Here is a 21360-nt window from a genome sequence, read left to right on the forward strand (position 1 = left end):
ATATAATGAAATTTTTAAAAATCTGAAACAAACGTGTTGAGGGGAAAAGCCCTCCTTAATTGAGTTTGGGGACAACAAATAATGAGTCTTTGTGACAGTCAGTGGTAGGGGTTTACGGAGACTTGTAACATAGCCTATGGTAGAAATTGCCCCAAGACACCAATGAAAATGCAAAGACTTGGGAGGAAAAAGTTTTGCCGTTAAACTATACTTAGATTCTTCCCCTGCCATTGCAGTATATCCGCATGGATAAAACATTCTTTTAAACTTGGATACGTCAAATGCTACAGACAACCACAAGGCGCAGGAAACAGCAGACCCTCAATGTTTGTTAGAGAAATGCATGAACGTTGGTGCCCAAGCAGGGCTGCAGGGACTGGGGGAGAAACTCACAGGGCGAGGCGACATGTTCCTGGTCTGACTCCCTCTGCCCAGGGAATGGGAACACATGTGCCTGACCCACTGCTATCATTTCTCTTTTCCGTTCCTTTTTTCTTTTTTCTTTTCTGGTATCCAAGCTTTTTTTAAAATTTTAATAGTGAATATCAAATGCACATTAAAGTATTATACCAAAATGCATTAAATAACGTAAAAGTACAAAAATTCCTAAAATAATATAATAGCTAATAGCTCCCACATACTACCACCCAGATTTAACAGACATTGGAATTTTGCAATATTTACTTCAAAATTTTTTTTAAGAAATATATACAACGGATGTAAAGTCCTATTCTTCCAATTTTTTCTCTCCCTCAACTAAAGATGACACTATTATGAACTGTGTTTATCGTGCTCATTGACTTTTTTTGGGGGTTTTTATGTTTGTTTTGTTTTGTTTTTTGAGGAAGATTAGCCCTGAGCTAACTACTGCCAGTCCTCCTCTTTTTCCTGAGGAAGACTGGCCCTGAGCTAACATCCATGCACATCTTCCTCTACTTTATATGTGGGATGCCTGCCACAGCATGGCATGCCAAGCGGTGCCATGTCTGCACCCGGGATCCGAACCAGGGAACCCTGGGCCGCGGAGAAGCGGAACATGTGAACTTAACCTCTGCATCACCAGGCTGGCCCCTCATTGACTACTTTATGTTTAAAAACATTTGCATGATTTAATATGTTCATAAATTGTATCATGCCATATGCATCATTTTCAATTTGCTTTTGCATCATGTTCATATATGCAAATGTAGTTAATTTATATTAATTAATGTGCATTCCAAAATGAATAAATCACAGCTTATTTATTCATTCTACTAAAGGACAGTAGGGCTGTTTATACTTCTAAGACTCTCACAAATATTGTTTTAATAAACATTTATACATATTATCTTGTGTAAATGAGGACACATTCCTCTCTATAAACGTTCAGAAATAAAATTTCTGGGTTGTAGATTATGCACATCCTCAACCTTGTCAGGTGCTGACAGTTGCTCTCAGTTTGCACTCCCCCAGCACTGCACACTAATGTGCCTCTTCCCCTCCCTTCTCTGCAAAAACAGAGTGCTAATCTCATTGTGGTTTCAATTTAAATTCTCTCAATATTATGGAAGTTGATCATATGTTTATTAGATATTAGGGTTTTCTTTTGTGTGATTTGCATGTTCATATTTTTTGCTTTTTTTGCCATTTTTTCTTATTGATATATGATTTTTTATTTAATATATGTGATATTGCACATATATTTTCCCAATTTTTGGCTTGTTCTGGTTGCTATTTAAATGTTTAACTTTAATGAAATCAAATTGGTTCACATTTTCCTTTATGGCTTATAATTTATATATAATAGTTAGTAAAGGGCACAGACTCAGGAACAGCCTGCAAGGATTAAAAACTCAGCTCCACTACATATGGGAAGTATGCTTTTTGCAAGTTGAATGTTATTTCTTCATCTGAAAATAGGGGCAGTAATAGAATTTACTCTAAGGTTGTTGTGAGAACTGAATTACATAGCACACATCAAGTGCTAAAACAAGTCTGGAAAACAGTGCCCTCAACAAGTGTTAGTGGTTAATATAACTGCTGTTTTTACTATGAGTGGTGGTAACACTATTACCATGAAAGAAATAGTGCTTCATTCCAAGAACATAAAGAAATATTTATTTCTTTAGACACGATTTTTTTAATTAAGATTTTTTTAGAGCAGTTTAAGCTTCATATATCTTTATTTTATTACTGTTCAAATTTGCTTTTCACATTTGGATATTTAATTTACCATGATAAGACTGAGATATGATATGAAGAAGGAAATTTATTTTTTAAATCTTATTTTTGTCATTTATTTATTTATTTTTTTTTTTCTTTTTGGTGAGGAAGACTGTCCCTGAGCTAACATGTCCCTGAGCTAACATATGTTGCTAATCTTCTTAGTTGTTGCTTGAGAAAGACTGCCACTGAGCTAACACCTGTGCCCGTCTTCCTCTATGTTTTGTGGGACACTGCCACAGCATGGCTTGATGAGCGGTGCTAGGTCCACACCTGGGATCCGAACCCGAGAACCGTGGGCCTCCAAAGCAGAACATGCATGAACTTGACCACTATGCCACCAGGCTGGCCCCCAGAAATTTATTTTTTATCTAAATATTCAATTGTCTCAGCCAAGATCATTTACTGAATCGTCAGTCAGTTCCCCACCGACATGTTAGGCCACCCTGTTACATTTCATCTTGTCAAATCTATTTACTGATTATGTATTCTATTCCAGCAGTGTATGGCCCTGTGCAAACGCCACCTGGATTTAATTACCACAGTTTTTTTCCAGTAATTATTACCTAGAGTTAAATCCCCTTTGTTATTACTCTTCAAAATTTTTGATAATTTTTAGAACTTTGTTCTTCACGTGAATTTTAGGGTCAATTTTTTAAAAGCCTCTGAATATTCTTTTGGAGTTTTAATTGCACTTTCTCTGAATTTTTAAGTAAGTTTAAGAAAATCTCCATTTTTACAATATTGAGATTTCCCACATATAATTATATACCATGTACCAGGCACTATTCTAAGGGCTTCCTCTGTTTTAAACCATTTACTTTTTAAAATAACCATGAGGTAAATACCATGTTACCCTCATTTACAGCTGAAAATATGGACCTGATCCATATATGAGCAACACACAGATAACGAGACCATGTCCCAGTTCTCAAGGAGCTTATAGATTCATAGAAAACAAAAGCACGTAAGCCAATGATGTCAGTAAATACAATGTAATTGTTGTGAGAAGACCGTACATGTTGAAACGGAAGCAGAGAGAGTCTGGGGAGAGTATAAGTGTGTAACAAGTGGGCAACGGAAAGCAATTCAAAGTCCGACGAAAATTGTGATCAAAAACCTGGAATCGGAGAAAGTTTATGTGAAATGGGCACTGCAAGTACGTATTTAGTCCTGGAGTATAGAAGACAAAGAGGAAGCGAGGGCCCAAGTGATGACGGAGCCCCTGCAGTCAAGCTGGAGCAGGAGGAGCAGGAGAATCAGATGTGCGTGATAGCAGGGGTGTGAGAAGACCCCTGAGAAGGACAGCACTGGAGGCAGGAAGAACAGCAAAGAAGCCACGGCCGTGGGCAGGAGAGAGGTGTGGACGTGTCTGCAGTGTTCACAGAATTCTCCAGGCTTTGTCTGATTATCGGGTATTGGGGGGAGGGAAGAAAGGCTGAAACAACTGGGGCTTTTGACTGCATGACTTGGTGCGTGACGGTGCAGTCGGCCCAGCGATTTCAGGGGGTCCTTTCACAACCTGTCTTTGTTGGCTAGTCCGCCTCATCATCCAGAAGCAGATGCAGTCGGCTGCCACTCAATATGTTTATGTATAAATATATACACATATGTCTATAAATATACATGAAATCTTCCTGTAGGATCCTGGCCCACCCTGAAAGCACCAAGCACAGGAACGCGTTAATAAATACAGCTATTAGATTCATTCCAGAACAAACGGCAGTGAAAGGCAGGCACTGCATCCACCTGGGAGTGTCACGTGTTCCACAGTACCCTTCTTGAACATTAGTTACTGTCATGGGACATTTGAATCAAAGAAATCAAAATCTGAGAGGAACACAAATTTATTGAGGACTTATTATATAAATAGCTAGGCTTGGAGGACACAGCTGTAAGGAAGACAAGAAAGTTGCCCTCTTCATGACTAACTTCCAGGGCCCTGTAATGTATCACATTATGTACGTGTAATCCATTCTTTTAGGATCCCAGCAACCTGAAGATCACAACTGGAACTAGTATTTCTCCATCTGTAACCTTCCCTGAACTAAGGAAACCTCGGCCTCACTTAAATTCCTCTCAAGTAGTTTTGGGAGTCTCCAAGAGATGACTCACATTTGCTCTTCACACAAATTCCCTTGGATCGTGACCTCTCGTGCTCTTGCTTCAGCCCTCTGTGGTGAATCTGATCACCTCTGATGCACAGACCTACTGCCACAGGGGAAGGCACCACTGCCTGCCACAGGCGCTTGTGCTGTCGGGCTTGTCGTTGTCTGTACTGAGGCTCCTGGTACCTGCTCTGAGGATGCCCGTGTTTGGCCACAGAGCGCCCTGGCCTGATGCTGCTGAAGCTGTTTGCGCACCGTCTCCATATGTACAGTCGGCGGACGGCTCATCTTCCATTACAGCCAAAGCTGCTGGCCCCAGCAAGCTCTGCCCTCAAGCTCTTAAACGCATTTCATTGCAGACATCTTTCCTCTAGGAGGTCTGTCTTACTGGTCCTTTCTCTAGAACTCTAGGCTGCATCCAGGGGATCTCTCAAGATGGCAGCATAAGCAGACTCTGAACTCACCGTCTCCCACAAACACAACCAGGTTACAACTATTCTTGGAAAAATTTCCCTGGAGAGAAAACTGAAAACTGCATCAAAAGAACCCCCACAACAAGGGACAGTCCTGACTGAGGCGGAAGAGGCAGAAATTCCTGCTGGAGAGAAAAAAGCCACCTTTGCAAGCCACAGACCTTCACAGCCAGCCGGGCGTGAGCCACCCTAAGGTATGCAACCCTCCCTGGAGAAGTGAGGTCCGGAGCAGGGTCGTATACTCCTATAAGCAGCCTTCAGACTTGCCCAGCTCAGACGATGGTCCTACTATCTGCCTTCACTGGCTATTAAATGCAGTGGGGATACCCCCCAGAAAAGCTGTCAGACAAAAGCAGAAAAGACCCGTGTCTTAAAGAACGCACGCACAAACTCACCCGTCTCAGAGAGCAACCTAAAATCACCAAAAAGACAGCTGCACAGTCCTTTGGTGAAAAGAGACTCACCTGGTGGGCTCTGGGTGCGTCTCCGTGAGAGGAGGGACCTTTCCAGAGACTGAGACGTTGGCGGCAGCCATTGTCATGACCTAATCCAGGCGTGCTGACACAGATGCTGGCAATCACAATTAGAGTTCTTCCCCTGCCTGTTAGCATAGGGGGCTGGCACACCCAGTAAAGCACAGATTTATCCAGTTCAGCCAGTGCAGGCAGCCCGCCCTAGGGACCGGCCCCACCCAACAGCAAGCCCTCAGGCTACTTGTTGGCCTGCATTGACTGGGTTCCTTGATCCTCTACAGGCAGGCAAGTGTGTCCACCTCTGTGTCAGCCTCTGTGGGGCAGGGCCTGTGTGAGGACCAGGTGAACTGGGGGGCGGCATTTGTGGAGAGGCGGGGGCCTCAGCAGTGCGGCGTCAGGGTATGCTCCAGGGGCTTAGGAAGTGTGCATGGACCAGGACTGTGTTGACAGTGTTGTGGTCCTGTGGGGGGTGAGGCTTATCAGCAGCAGGAGACCTGTGCTTCACAAACAGCCATATAAAGGATCAGCCTCACCTTCCAAAGCCTGATACAATTGAGAGCCCCTGTGCCTACAGCCAGCCCCACTCAGCTGCACTCCTAAGAGAACTGACAACAGCCTTGCAGGCCTGAGGCATATCACAACTATAAGCCCCTGAGCCTGCCAACCAGCTACACTGGGGGCTTACCCAATCAACAGGAAAACTGTAATAGAAGTGTGCTGTTAGACCTTGTAGCCAATGATGCTGAGGCTCCCCAAACCTGATTTACAGACAGCTGGCCAGGGAAGGAAAGACTAGACTCCCTGGGTTCCTGCATTTAGAGCAACACCACCACAGCAGAAGGACACAGGTAGCCCACAAAGGGGTCACTCCTGGATCATTTGGACTGGTGACAAGAGGGAAGCAGACTGCTGGGCCTCAAAAGTCATCTCTTACATAAGGCCACTGCTCCAAGATCAGGAGACATAGCTGACTCACCTGATACACAGAAATAAGTGCAGAGAAAGAGGCATAATGAGGAGGCAAAGGAATACATTCCAAAGAAGGGAACAGGACAAAACCCCAGAGAAAGGACTAAATGATACAGAAATAAGCAATTTACCTGAGAAAGAGTTCAAATAAAAACTCGTAAGACTGTGTCAAGGAAAGCTGTAGGAAGACAGACGACAATGACGAAAGCTATGCCGCAGTAAGAACCAGTTCATCCCTCCAACCTTGACCACTGTCCCTGAAAACAGCAAAGGCATACTGACTTTTTCTCCATGATTACTCGTTCCCAGAGAAATTTTAATTCTTCATGGCCTTCCCTAATTGCTTCCTTCATCCATGCCCACACATTCCTGACTAGCAATGTAAACAGAATAATTCAAGCTATGTTTGGGAACTAGGTGACATATTTTACATGGAACTATAAAGATTTTCCTATGCCATAATCCTTTAAAAAATTCCAGTAGGTCCAAAAGAACTAGAAAGAGCCTCCAGCAAACATAGCCATATATCCCCTTTCTCTGACTTTGTGTTCTAAATTTTTATTGATAATTAAATCTTTGAAGGAGCCCTTTGCTGCAATGAGAGACCAGTCATTCAAAATATTGTGGATGAGAAAATAATAACGGATGTGAGGCACATGAAAATACTGACTACAAGACACTCATTTAACAACCAACATTCCAGGGGAGAGCGGGAAGCCCTAAATTATAGTGTTTGATGATTTTCACATAGTTTGTCTGATTTTAAGTTACAACATTATTTCACTGACCACGGAGTTAGGAAGAGATGCTAACAATAGGCTCTCATAACATGAGGTGGCTCAGGCACACCACTGATCAAAGTTTATGAAGCTTTTGAGATGTTTTGGTTTGACCTGTGGACTATGCACACCAATAATAAGCCAAGCCATAACAGGAATATCCTATATCTCAGAATATTTTACTGTAGAAGGCAGAATTTTCTTGAAACAGAATCCCTCACTTTATCTGAAAACTTGTAATTTAATGGTTAATGATAATCAATGAGAATTTAATGATTTAATAATGATTAAATCACCAATTTTAGTGATTTAACCAACAAACAAATCACTGTGTGAGAAGTGAAAGCAGGTGGCCGTGTCATGTTCCTTTAATATGACTCTCTTGCTCAAAAGTAATAGCTCGACTCCAGTCGTAGACAGTAAGTGAACAAATACACAGGAGGTGACAGAAAGATGTTGTTATAAAGATAAAATCATTTTTGTCTCCAAAATAGAGGTTGAATGAGTAATTGCAGAAGTGGGAGATGACATGTGAAATTCTTAATCTCCTCTAACCACATATCGAGCCCAATTCTCTCTCCCACAGGAGCAGATAAGAGGCAGAGTCAGGGCGAGTCATTGGCCTTGCCCTTCAAACAGGAGCCAAATAACACTGTCTGGGCTGGTTATGATTAAATAACCCTGAGAGAGTGACCTGAGGTAAACTGCTTGGGAAACAGCATTTTCCTTAGAATGGCTGAGGTTTCTAACAACATAGTCTTCTAACATCTTTTGACAATCTTTCTCCTTCTCGCTTCCTTACTATTGACAGATGACAAGAATCCAGAACAAGCTTTGGACTCCGTTGAACCCTATCTAATTTATCCACCCCCTGTGCAAATGCCCTGGGAAACAAATTATCCTTAGGTAGAAGTGCAATTTAACCTGATTAACTCATTCATGCTAAATACTATTCTTCTCAAAATATTAGTATTTCGAGTCTAAATTTAACATACCCGTCATCCCAAGAATGCCTTTAAGAAAGAAGTCAGTGGAGAACGTCCTAGACACTGTGGGAAAGAGAATATGTTTTGTACTGGACACGTCTTCCAAGAACCCCTCAACTCTCACTTAGCCTACTTTAGTCAAGGTTGAACTCACCCGGAGGTATAATACACAGTGACTGCCAGGGTCATGAGGAAAGGAAGACCTGACACCACAATAATCCCTTCACAACGGTGGAAATTTTGTCCATTTTCCTTACATTTTGAAATTATGAAATACTTCAAAAGTAAAGTATTATAAATATTACAACATTACCTGACACTCACTACCTCTCTAGAAGCAGCCATTATTCTCACTTAGAGGTTTATCATCCCATAGATTATTTCTGTACTTTTACTACCTATATACTTAGAAAACCAGATTGCTTTACATATTTAAACACTTACATGTGCTTATACATTAAAGCACACACAGAATATAGCAACTTCTTTATTGTTCAAAATTATGGCAATACACGTAACTCCAGTTAATTTAACTACCGTCTCATATTGTGCTGATAAACAGACTACAATTTATTTTGTGTCCCTTTTCCAATTACGGGCATTCGGGTTGTATCCAACATTTTGTTATTCTAAACGAAAAACAGTCTTATTCCTGCCCCCTTGTATACATGTAGAGTTTTCCTAAGGTAGACACTAAGAAAAAGAATTAGTTATAGAGGCTTCACATTTCCAAGATTATCACGTATTAAAAATTGCTTTCAAAGTGCTTACATAATTTATCCTCTTAGCAGCAAATGTTCTACATTCTTATCAACATTTAGGATTGTCAGATTTTACAATTAGTGTAAAACAATCAGATGTGTAATAGTACCTCATTGTTGCTTTAATTCGTATTTCCCTGATTACTAGTCAGAGTGAGCATATTTTCATGGCTTTTGGCCATTGAGTCATGTCCCCCATTACCTGCCTCGAGCTTTGGTACTTTATTCTTTTGTGAATTTTATTATTGTTTCAAGGCCTTCCTTAAACAGTAAAGCTCGTGGCTATATATACTACAAGTATCTTCTCACAGTCTATGGCTTGAGTTTTAACTTTGTTTATCACACAATAAATGTTGCTGAGACACATGATTTTAGATATAAAAAGAAATTTAGATTTCTATCTTACAATATACACAAAACAAACTCCACATAAAATATGGCGTGAAACATTTTAAAAGTTTTTGAAGATAACATAGAAGGATATTTTTGTGAAGTTGAAATACAAAGAGTGCATTAAAAAAAAGGAAATGACTAATAAATGTGCCCAGTCAATACTTAGCACTCTTAAAGAAAGACAATAAAATCCAGAATCTCAACAATGTAGCATTTCTAATGTTCAACATAAAATAACAAATTACATAGTCATAGAAATAATTAGGAAAACTTGATAAAATTCGTTCATAAAACAGATTCTGATGATATAGGTGTTGGAACTTAGCTGATAAAGACATAAATAATCTAATATAAATAGAGTCAATGATTTAAAGGAATTGATGGGATTCATGAGTAAATAGATGGTGAATCTCAAAACGGAAATTCTTAAATGAACTAAGTGGAAAACTAGATACAAAAATTGGGGGATAAAAAAATTAGTATCACATGGATATAGAAATTAGATTGGTGGTTAGTGGAGGGGCAGGGCAAAAGGGGAGATAGGGCATGTATGTTACCAGTCTTTTGGTGGTGAACATGATGTAGTCTACACATAAATTGAAATATAATGATGTACATCTGAAATTTATACAACGTTATAAACCAATGTTACCTCAAGAAAGAATAAATAAAACAGAAGCATAGCAAGCTTTTTAAAAGACACATTTTTCAATATTCTTTGGATTTCTAAACCAGTATTTATTGTATCACATTGATAATTTTGATGATTTAACTATAAATATTGGAATATTTTCTCCTACGCACTAAAGAAACTTCAAAAAAGGGAAAAAAAATTAGTATCTGAAATGAAAGCTTTGTTGGATAATCTTAACAACAGATTGGACAGAAAGAAAAAGAGATGACAACATGAGCTTACAGGCAGGCCAACAGAAACAACCCAAACTGAATTAGTGGCTTTGAACAAGTCAGCCAGGCTGATGGGAGAGCCCAAGAAGAGACATGTATTGAGGGACCCCTTGTCAGACTGAAGAGCTGGCATGAGGACCTCCTTTTCTCAGTTCTTGCCCAGAAGTAGTCCAAGGAAAACGTGTCCTTGGCCAGAATATCGTGGGGAATCCAAAATGGTGGCAGCTGAGGCAATTAGGCAACTCTTGCACCCACGGCAGACTCTCTCCAAGATGAGACCACACCTCCCAAACCCCACACCCTAGACACAGCTGAACATGAGAGGCAGCCCAGAATTAGGAAGACTCATCCAGAGACAGTAACGCTGGACAGGCGCAGGCCTGTTTCACGGGGTTGGGCGCATAAGGCAGGAGGCGGGGATGCCTCCCTGGACAAGACTGGCACGTTGACACAGGAAGGGCAGTAAGACATCAAATGCTCCCATAAAAGGAAAAGCAGAGGGTGGAGCTGACAAGAGCTGAGCAGATGCAATTCACTTTTTTCCAAGTTTACAAATCACTTGAGTCCTGTCCCATCCTAGGAGATGAGTGGGTAAAGAGGTGGAGCCAGTCCACAAACGATGAGAAAAGGCTTGGAAGGAAAAATCAGCAGTGGAGAAAAGTGTGGTCCTCCCTGTATACATGTACGGTTTGGTTTTGTTCTTTCACTGTTTAATTCACTTAGAACAGGTAATTCCATGGACGAAACTGATCCTTTTCTACTCGAGGATTTGTTTATTGCCCAATTTATTCTCCTCCTCCTTATTTTCACCTCTTAAAATCCCTTTCCTCTTGACAGCCAATAGTAATATAGTATGCAGGTATATTGATTTTAAGAAGAAAAAAAATCTTTAATAAGATTAGAAAAATTGCTTCATTTGACACAAATTTTTAAAGATTTGATAGACTGAATATCAAGATCAGGTCTATTTCATAAGAGGTTGGGCGTGGAGATTCAAATGTACAGGAAGAGATGGAGCTGAAAAATAGCATAGAATCTATCAAACTGGAAGACTTCTGTGAGCACAAGACGAGAGAAAATAATCGGTACCTGACCAGAGGTTAAAGATAAACTCACAGACAATTAATCTCGGCATCTGTATTTTAGAATTTGTGTTATCACAGCACTACCTGTAAAAACCAGTACCTGCAACAAGTGCGTGATTTTCCCTGATTTCTTGTGCAGGAGTTCCTCTTCTCTTCCATATGGTTAAACTCTGATGGGTAGAATAAAAATTAAATCAGACCTACAATGATGTCACCTGATTTGGTATCATCTTTGTCTCATGGTTTTGTTGGTTGTCATAGTACAAATATAAGGCACAAAATCATCTAAATAGGATACTCTAAGATTTTTTAAAAATTATCATAAACTCAATAAAGTGCCAGTTGTTGTGTGGCCACTTCCTGAAATGTTTATTTTGGCAGTCTACAGAAATGATAATTCTCTGCCATCTTGGTTGGGCCTACACCACCTCTATTTGTGAATTACACTTTACTGAAAAAATGCAAAGAAATCAATACCAATCTGGATTCACAACTTAGTGTACCCTCTTGATATAAATATTCTCACTTAATTTATAGCTACCTAATTTAGAGTCATAAAATTCTTCAAAAACTTTTCCTATAAACAACAACAATTTTATTTTTGTAATTATGTTCAATTGTCTTTAAGACAATAGAAGTTGAACATATTTAACTGCTCTGGTAAATTTCTTCCATTTTTAAAGGAGCTACCATGTTTTCAACCTCAATGTATTAGTAGGTATATTATTTGATTTGCAGTTTCATTTTTATAAAATTATAATAAGCAATGAACCTACCAAATTTTCAGAAAACACCTCCTCCACCATTTATATGTTGTAAATCATCATGCAGTTTCTTTTCCACAGCCTATTTTGAGCCTACCCTATGTTATAGCCCATATCTGTGCGTATTGTAGCTCACACAGCAGCTATAACACGGATTGTTCTTTTCTACCAGATTCCACTGATCTGTTGCAAAAAACCATCACTTTTATTGTTGCCAACATATTCCCTAAAAGCTTTTCATCCTTCACTCCTCTTTCTAGCTATGTAGCCAAGACACACACAGCCAAATGATTAAAACTCAAATACAGTCATGTTTGTTAGAGAAATTGAAAACAACACCATTAAATATTACTAATTCACACTTCATTAGTTTAGAATTTGCAAGAACACACTCAAGTACTGAAGGTTACACTTGTATTACATAAGAAGACATTATGGAAAAGAGTTCTAAAAGTATTACCATAATGAAAATGTTTATGAACTTAAATTCTACACAACTGTAATTTAAGCACAATACAGTCCAACATATGCTGATACTTTGATATGCTAATTATAAATTTCCAGTAATTGTATTTATGTAGTAAGGGGTTCCACATTCTTAGAAATTACAACTAAAGTCATTTTTTGAGAGTAACAAAAATAGCAAAGAACATATAAATAGCATGTATAAGCATCTGCAGAATGAGCACGTAGAGAGTATTGTTTGTATGTCCGTGTGCCAAGAACTCTGGGATCCCTTTAGTAAAATTGTGGTGAACAGAATTACTTAACCAAAGACAGCTGTAACCTAATCAATCAGATAGCAATGCACCTGACGCAACAATGTAATAAACATTTTTACAGTGTGCCTGGAGTACCTAAGGAGTAAAGTTGGATAACAGAAATTTTCTTTTTAGAGTTTCCTTTTTTTCCTTGAGATTCACAACCTGTTTACTCATTGATCCTGTCTACAAATGATAGTGAGCCCCACTGCAAGGTGGGAGTACAGGTCTCCAGAGAGGTATTCACCACTGAGAAGGGAGCAGTTTACCAGGCTTCTGCAGCCTAATTTTATTTTCAAAACACTTGATTCCCATGGGATTGCAGACACGGTTTCACAAATTCTAATATATTGGGCCCAAGGAGTTCTTTGTAAGAGAAGGGATTACGTGGTCAGTAGAAATGTTTGCTTCTAATAGGAAATATCATGTTGACATCTGCTGCATAATTTGGTAAAATTTTTAAATCTAAGAGTCAGGGCTAGAAAAAGAGTGACCACAACCAAATGTCACCCAGGCTTGGATCCAACCTGAACAGCCAAACGACCTCCTCCTACATTGTGTTTCCTCATTTCTTCTATGTCAGATTTGTTTCCAACTTAGTTCCATCTACACAATATGCTTCAAAAGTATATGACTACGGGGGCCTGCCAGGTGGTAGAGCGGTTAAGTGCGTACATTCCGCTTTGGTGGTCTGGGGTTCACCGGTTCAGATCCTGGGTGCGGACATGGCACTGCTTGGCAAGCCATGCTGTGGCAGGCATCCCATATATAAAGCAGAGGGAGATGGGCACAGATGTTAGCTCAGGGCCAGTCTTCCTCAGCAAAAAGAGGAGGATTGGCAGCAGATGTTAGCTCAGGGCTAATCTTTTTTTTTCAGAGCTAGATCCATTTTTTTCCATTAACTTTTTTTGTTATATAAACTACATTAGACAAATTAAAAAAGCAAGCAAATTCACATTGTTTGGAAATTTTCCAAACAAAGGATAAATGTTAAGTTAGAAGAACATGGAAAGCAGATGGAGAATGGAGGAGAAAGTAGAGGAAAGGCAGAAGAAACAAGAGCGTTTCCCTAACCTTTGCTAGAACTGGACGAGGGCCGAGAGGGCTGTGAAGACAGTTCAGTGAGTCATTATGTGTAAGAGGAATAATCTGTTACAGAATCAGAGCGGATATTTATTTACAACTTCCAATAAATGTGTTTTCCAGGAATTAACCAGTTTAACTAGAGGGCAGTATGTCTCCAGACTGAACAATATATGGAGCATTTCTTATTTCGAAGTTGCTTAAATATCTTGAACGGCCAAAAGCCTGGCTCTGAGTTAGTTGGCGGCAATAAGGCGGCTCTCTGATTTGAATGTCGGCATTCTTTATCCATGTTTATGGTTGATGGAATGCTCAGTAATTGAGACTCAGGGGTTAATTGATTTGATTACCAACTTGAGAGAGAAATCAATCAGCCACATACAGTAGCCAGATCAACTCAAGTCCACCCACAAAGCACTGTATCTCTAACAACAAATATAATTATCTGTCTTGCATAATTATGACTCAGGGACTTTAATTTAATGGAATCCTAAAGTGTCTTCTTTCACTTATACAACCAATTTGCTTAATTTGTTTGTAAGATTCTCCCCACACAGAGGCAATTTAGCTGTATTTTGAGAAAAACGGTTTTAAAGGAAGCAGTAAGGAAAACCAAAGCTAATGCTGATATGTCTAGTCAACTGCTTGTGCTCAGTGACACTGTGAAATCATTATAAATTAGTGATCCAAGAACTTTGCTATACTGGGCATGAAAGAGCAAGTGTTCCCAGTCCTTAACCCTGTCTGTCCACCTGAGCCCAGGGTTCGTCCAGATGATTGCAAACACCATTACTGACTGTGTCGTAGTTAATTAGCTAAGTCACATGCGTTAAATGACATAGCAACAGTTTTCCAATTCATTTGCTAATCACGTAAACATAAACAAATTCTTTGGGCATTAATATTTGGGGTTGCTTTATTTCTTTAAACAGAATTACCCAGTTTGACAGTGTTCATTGATCATATTCACTAATTTCCTAAACCGACACAGTCTTGGTTTGATTTGAAAAAATAAATGGTCTGCTTATTCTTACCCCATTGTTCTTCCATTTATTATAGTCTCTTATTAACGTCACATCCACTCTTGAAGGCTAACTTACCATATCAATCTGCCATCCTGACTTTGTTTCAATCTTCTAATGAATATTTAAAGGCTTTAATCCAGTTACATCAGCTGGTATATTATTGTTCTTTCTTCCTGGCCATATTCTTTGGTATTTTGGTAAAGTCTCTTCCCAGCTAAGGAAAAGGCTGAAGCCATCTTCTTTCCCTTGGTACAGGCAGCTGTAGGGCCTGTTGGCCCCTGAAGTAAAAATGAACAAAAAATATTTCCATCTATCCTGCAGAGAGGCTTCTTGCACAGAATTGGAAATGCTGGGGTGACCTGATCATGTGCATGGGGCCTGACGCCCCACTCAGAGTGTATTCCTATCATTATGGTCATCATGGTCATTTGGTCAACTCGGGCAGCTGCTGTGTCCTGGGGGCAGCAGGAACCCTCTGCAAAATGGGTCCTTCTAACTTTGGCTCTTCAGCACTCGGCTTTTCTGAGAAGTTATGTGTGACACTCTTCGCAGCATCTGCTAAACGATTCTAATATATCTGGGTAATTCTAAATACCTTTCTAGAGGGGAACTATAAATACTTGGATATTAAACTCTTCAAAGAAAGGTCTTCTCTGTAGCAGCCAACAATTGCCAAAGTCACATGATCTCCTGCTCTTGGATTTGATCTGCCACCTGCCCCCGGTGTCAGAACAGGGAAGAAAGTGCTGTCTGTCATACAGCCCTTCCCCTTGCCCATTTGCTAGACAAATGCTCTCATGCACGCCTATCTCTCATTTGACTTGGACTTTGTCCAATGATGTCCTATCCGGATAAATGACTTCTCCACGTAACCACTGCCTAAGATACAATCAATAACACACCTTAGTTGACTAACAGATAAGATCTGGTGGTCTTTTAAATGAATCATTGGTAAGAGAACCACACATTGCAAAAGTTATAAAACTGGGTCACATAGAGGCCCATACAGAATTTCTCAGCTCGTGCTCGTTCTTTGAACTGGTGAGCTTCCAACTAGCACACACGATCCACTGTTTTTCTGGATGCATTCCAAGAGTCAGGCAGCCTCAGAGTCAGAAGAAACCAGTAAAACGAGAAGCTTATTGAATTCTGTCATATGTATAATAGGAAGCTTCAATTTCCAAAGGTTTTCTTCAAATTCTTATTATATTTATTATGAACGTTCAAAGAGGAGGATAGAAACTTGAGTTTTATTGTTCCCAGCAGGGGTAAACCCATTCACAGAATATGGAGAGAGAAATAATAATACTGAATGTTTATCTCAAGCTTATGTGTACCTAATACTGTCCTAAATGCTGTGTTTATACTAACTCACTTAATCCACATAGCATCCTCCTGAAGTAGGTATATTGAGGCACTACGGAGGAAACTGTGCAGAGAGAAATTAAATGTCTCTAAGTGGCAGAGTCACAATTTGAACTAAATAGCCTGGTCTGGAGCTCAGGCTCTTAACTGCCTAACTTAATGCTGCATCAAAAACAAAACAAAACCCAATAAGAGCTAATATTTAGTGGTTATTCACTGAGAAAGAGACCTGATTCCTCCAGTTCCTTCCGAGCCTTAGAACTATAAGCCAAACAGTTGGAGGCTGAGTTTAATGCCTTCACAGCCACGTCTAGATATACCCTGATCTGAAAACAGTTAGGAAGCAAGAACTACCAGGAACAGAGGAGGGTAAAGTATTCTGATGATCCTGTACTTCTCAGAATTGGAATCTCATTTAAAATACAAACCCTATATATCTTATAAACTAGGCTGTTTTTTTTTTTTAATGATCTAAACTTCATTTTGAAACATTTAGAAGTGCAATTAGGTAATGTGAACTTTCTGAATATAAAGCATAAACAACTAGCATCAAGTCAACTTGATATATTTAAGTTGTATGTATTCTTTGAAAAGTTTTTTTGAGCTAACAGAACATTTTTCAGGTCAATCATTACAGCCAATTTTTTTTTAAATCAACTTTATGTTGGGGAACAATTATCAATGCATATCTCACATTTCTGCATGACTGGGATCTTCTGAGCAAGGGCATTCAGAGTCAATTTAAAGATTGTTTTATATAAGGCAACAATGCAGGATAGTAAAGTTTGGAGATGTCTTCCCCCTTGAGATGTTCCAGGATAGTAAAGACAGAGACCCCCCCAGAGAAGACTTGCTTACACTCTCAAGTAAAGACAAGGTCTCTCTCCAGAGGAGTGGATGAGCAACTCACCAGCAACTTTATATATGATCAGAGTTTTGCAATTCTGGGGTTTCCCGCCTTTAATCCACTCTACTACAGGTACAGGTATAACTCAACTCTCAGCACCTCACCCTGTGGGAACTGAGACTTGGGGAACTCATGCTATTAAGTTAGTCTGACCGATAGTTTTGCTGTGAGTAATAAGCCGTCTCTGTCTCTGATTCAGACGTCTTATGATTTTATATATTATTACGGACTGAATATTTCTGCCCCACCCCATATTCGTATCCTGAAGTCCTAACGCCCAATGTGATAAAGTAGTAGGTGGGGCCTTTGGGAGGTAATTACATCCTGGGGGTGAAGCCCTCATGAAGAGGATTAGTGCTCTTGTAAACAGAGACACAAGAGCTTCTCTCTAGCTCTGCTCTCTACCATGTGAGGATATAACAAGAAGACAGTCATCTACAAACTAAAAGAGAGCTCTCGCCAGACATCAGAGCCGCCAGAACCTTAACCTGAACTTCCCAGCCTCCAGAACTGAGAGACGTAAATGGCTGTCATTTAATCTACTCAGTCTAGGTTTAAGACAGACAGAAATATATATAATATATACATAATATATAAATATATATAATATAATATATATGAGCTTGTAATTGGGTAAAATCTCAGAGCCTTTATAGATTCTGACTTTACTGAGATATAAATTACATTAAAATGGAATGATTTTAAGTGTCTAGTTTGTTGAGCTCTGACACACGTACAGACATGTGAGGCCACCACCATGATCGTGATGTAGGATATGCCCACCACTCAAAAAAGTTCCCTTGTGCTCATTCCGAGTCAATCTCCTCCACACCCTCCGAGACGTTCTATGTCTTAGTATTATAAAACTGTGTTCATAGTTCTATAAAACATATCAAGCAACCACTGATAAGTTTTATAGAACTATGGATTGGATTTATCTTTTCAAAAGTTTCATATAAATGGAATCATGCAGTATATACTCTTGTATTTGGCTTGTTTCACTTCTGATAATACTTTTGTGATCCAGTCATGCCATTGCTTGATATAGTAATGTGTTCCTTATAATTGCTGATTAGTATTCCAGCATAGGAATGTTCTACAATATGTCTGTGCATTCTGCTACTGAGGAACACCTGGGCTGATTTCCAGTTTGAGCTACTATGATAAAGCTACTGTGATCATGAGTTTGTAGGTCTTTGTATGGAAACATTTTATTTCTCTTGGGTAAATACATGGGAATGACATGATTAGGTTGCATGGTAAGTGTATCATTAGCTTTAATTAATACTGCCAAACTGTTTTCCAAATTGGCTATACCATTTAAGATTCCACCAAAAATATATGAGTTCCACTTGCTTCATATCCTTCTAAAACTTATATTGTCAGTCTGTTTAATTTAGCTGTTCTAATGGGTACAAAGGGATGCTTCACATGCTAGATATTGTCAATTTGCATTTGGCATCCATTTCTATACTCTTCTGTTCCCTCATTCCTAAATGTGACAGGAATTGGAAGTGTAAAGCTACTTTGCCTAAACTTCCTTATAGCTAGGATTCTCAATACAGTTTAGTTCTTTCAGTGAGATCAATCTCACCACATTTGGAAGGTGTAAAGGAAGTGGAGAGTATTATGAGATGGTGCCATCGGACAAGTGTCCTTGGGGAGCAGCTGGATTCCAAGTTCTTCTCCCTCTTACCAGATTCATGGTGTGGAGAAGCGGCGACATGAACAGTGTAACGGTCAACACAACTGCCAGGTCCTGACCTCAGGGTTGCAGCTGTAGTGCTGTATGTTCTTTAAATCAGAAGCAGAACAGTGACTCCCTCACCTTCACTTCTTTAGGCATCCGAAGATTTTGAAATCACTTAAGCTTTTTAGTACTTTTCTGCTTGAAATGCCTAGGGTACTTTCTGTTACTTGAACTCTGATTGACTCAAGAGACATTAAGAAAAGAAAAAACAGAAAGAAAATGAGAGAAATAATGTCTGAATGTGCGAGGTATAGATAAGAGTTTTAAAGGTGGACTGGCCCAGCCTTCAGAACTTCTCCACTTCTCAGTGGGAACTGATTAATGTGATCATTTTATCACTGCAATAATTTGTTCCCAAAGATCTGTTGGCAGTATATTAATGACATTAGTATTTACTGATGGTTTACTATGTGCCGGGTGCTGTAAGAATCAATTCAATGCTTGTTACAAACCTGAGTCAGTCATAGCACAGGCTTTGTTATCTTAAATCCATTTTAGCATCTCCTTCTTTGTACCAGAAAATGATTTAAACTCAGGTTGGCCTAAAACAAATTTATACAATTTCTCTTCCTCCAAGTTGCCCTTTTGACAAAATTTGTCACTAATTTTCACCTTCTAGCTCATTGGGAACACAGATACACACACTCCCAAGAGCTTGGGACTCACAAGAAACTTACCACTTGCAACCTCTTTCTCCTTTCAGGAAATGACTGCTTTCTCCCACGTAAGAAAAATTCCTATTAGAACCACTATCTGATCCAGCAACCCATCTTCTGTGCAGGTAGCAAAAGGAAATAAAATCAGCAGCTCGTAGAGACATCTGCACTCCCATGTTCATCACAGCATTATTTAAAATAGCCAAGATATGGAAACAACCTAAATCTCTGTTGATGAATTAATGGATAAAGAAATTGTGGCATATACATAACAGTGGAACATCATTCACACTTAAAGAGAAGGAGATCCCACCATTTGCAACAATATGGTTGAACCTGGAGGACATTATGCTAAGTGAGATAAGACAGACACAGAAAGACAAACCCACACATCGCTTACGTGTGGGATATAGAAACGCTGATTTACAGAAGCAGAGAGTAGAAAAGTATTTACCAGAGGCAGGGAGGTAGGAGAAATGGGAGATGTTGGTCAAAGGGTACAAAGTTGCAGTTACGTAGGATAAGTAAGTTCCTGAGATCTAATGGACAGCATGATGACTACGGTTAAAATCATTATATTGTATACTGAAAATCGCTAAGAGTGGATTTCAGTGCTCTCATCAAAAAAAAAAGTTAGCAATATGAAGAGATGGATACATTAATTAGCTTGACTGTAGTAATCATTTCACCATGTGTATATATATGCATATCAAAACATCACATCGTACATCCTAAATATATAATTTCTACTTAAAAAAATCCCAATTAGGGGTTGGCCCCGTGGCCGAGTGGTTAAGTTCGCGCGCTCCACTGCAGGCGGCCCAGTGTTTCGTTAGTTCGAATCCTGGGCGCGGACATGGCACTGCTCATCAGACCACGCTGAGGCAGCGACCCACATACCACAACTAGAAGAACCCACAAAGAAGAATACACAACTATGTACCGGGGGGCTTTGGGGAGAAAAAGGAAAAAATAAAAAAAAAAATCTTAAAAAAAAAAAAATCCCAATTAATCATATATGATTCTGTTAGGCAGAAACCCAAAACGCAAAATAACAAGGAAAAAAGTAAAGTTGATGTGGTATTTCTTTTTTGCTTTTTGGTTTTTTTTCGGCTTTATCTCCCCAGACCCCGCCCCCGTACACAGTTGTATATCTTAGTTGCAGGTCCTTCTAGTTGTGGGATGTGGGACGCCGCCTCAACGTGGCCTGACGAGTGGCGCCATGTCCGCACCCAGGATCCAAACTCTGGGCCGCCGCAGCGGAGCACGCAAACTTAACCACTTGGCCAGGAGCCGGCCCCATGATCTATATTTCTTTATGGTGTAAAGTTTGGACGTAAGAACTCCAGGACTGACAGGGAGGCTTCACAAAATTATTGGAGTTCAGAATCCTTCAGTCTGCTACTCCACCAGCCTTAGCACAGACTCCACTGTCAGCTGATGATGACTGCTCAAACGCCAGCCGTCTCTTCTATGCAGTAACCAGCAGGACAAAGGAAAGGCTAAAAAGTAAAATGAGTATCTCCCTCATTCTGAGAAGACTTGCTAAAAGTTGCACAGGCATCTCTGCTTAGAGTGTACAGGCCATAAATTAGCTATACTTAGCTATAAGGGGACGCTAAGAAATATAATTTTTTTTCCCTGGAAGTCACATTCTTAAGTAACAGTTGGAAATCAGATCTTAATGAACAACTAGCAAAAACATTCACACACTCCATCTCTGCTCTCCATTTAATTTTACCTTCTCAGAGAGTCATTCTGTGAGATTTATACAAATTCATCATGAAATACAAGGTGTTTGATGACTCGTTCATATTTACCTCCTCAGTCTTAACTTGTGCCACCACCATCTCAAAATTTCCCTAACCTCCAGACGCTGGATGATCCACTTTTCTGTAAACTCCTGTGTGTGTC

This window comes from Equus quagga, chromosome 16 (assembly GCF_021613505.1).
Source record: "Equus quagga isolate Etosha38 chromosome 16, UCLA_HA_Equagga_1.0, whole genome shotgun sequence".
NCBI lineage: Eukaryota > Metazoa > Chordata > Mammalia > Perissodactyla > Equidae > Equus > Equus quagga.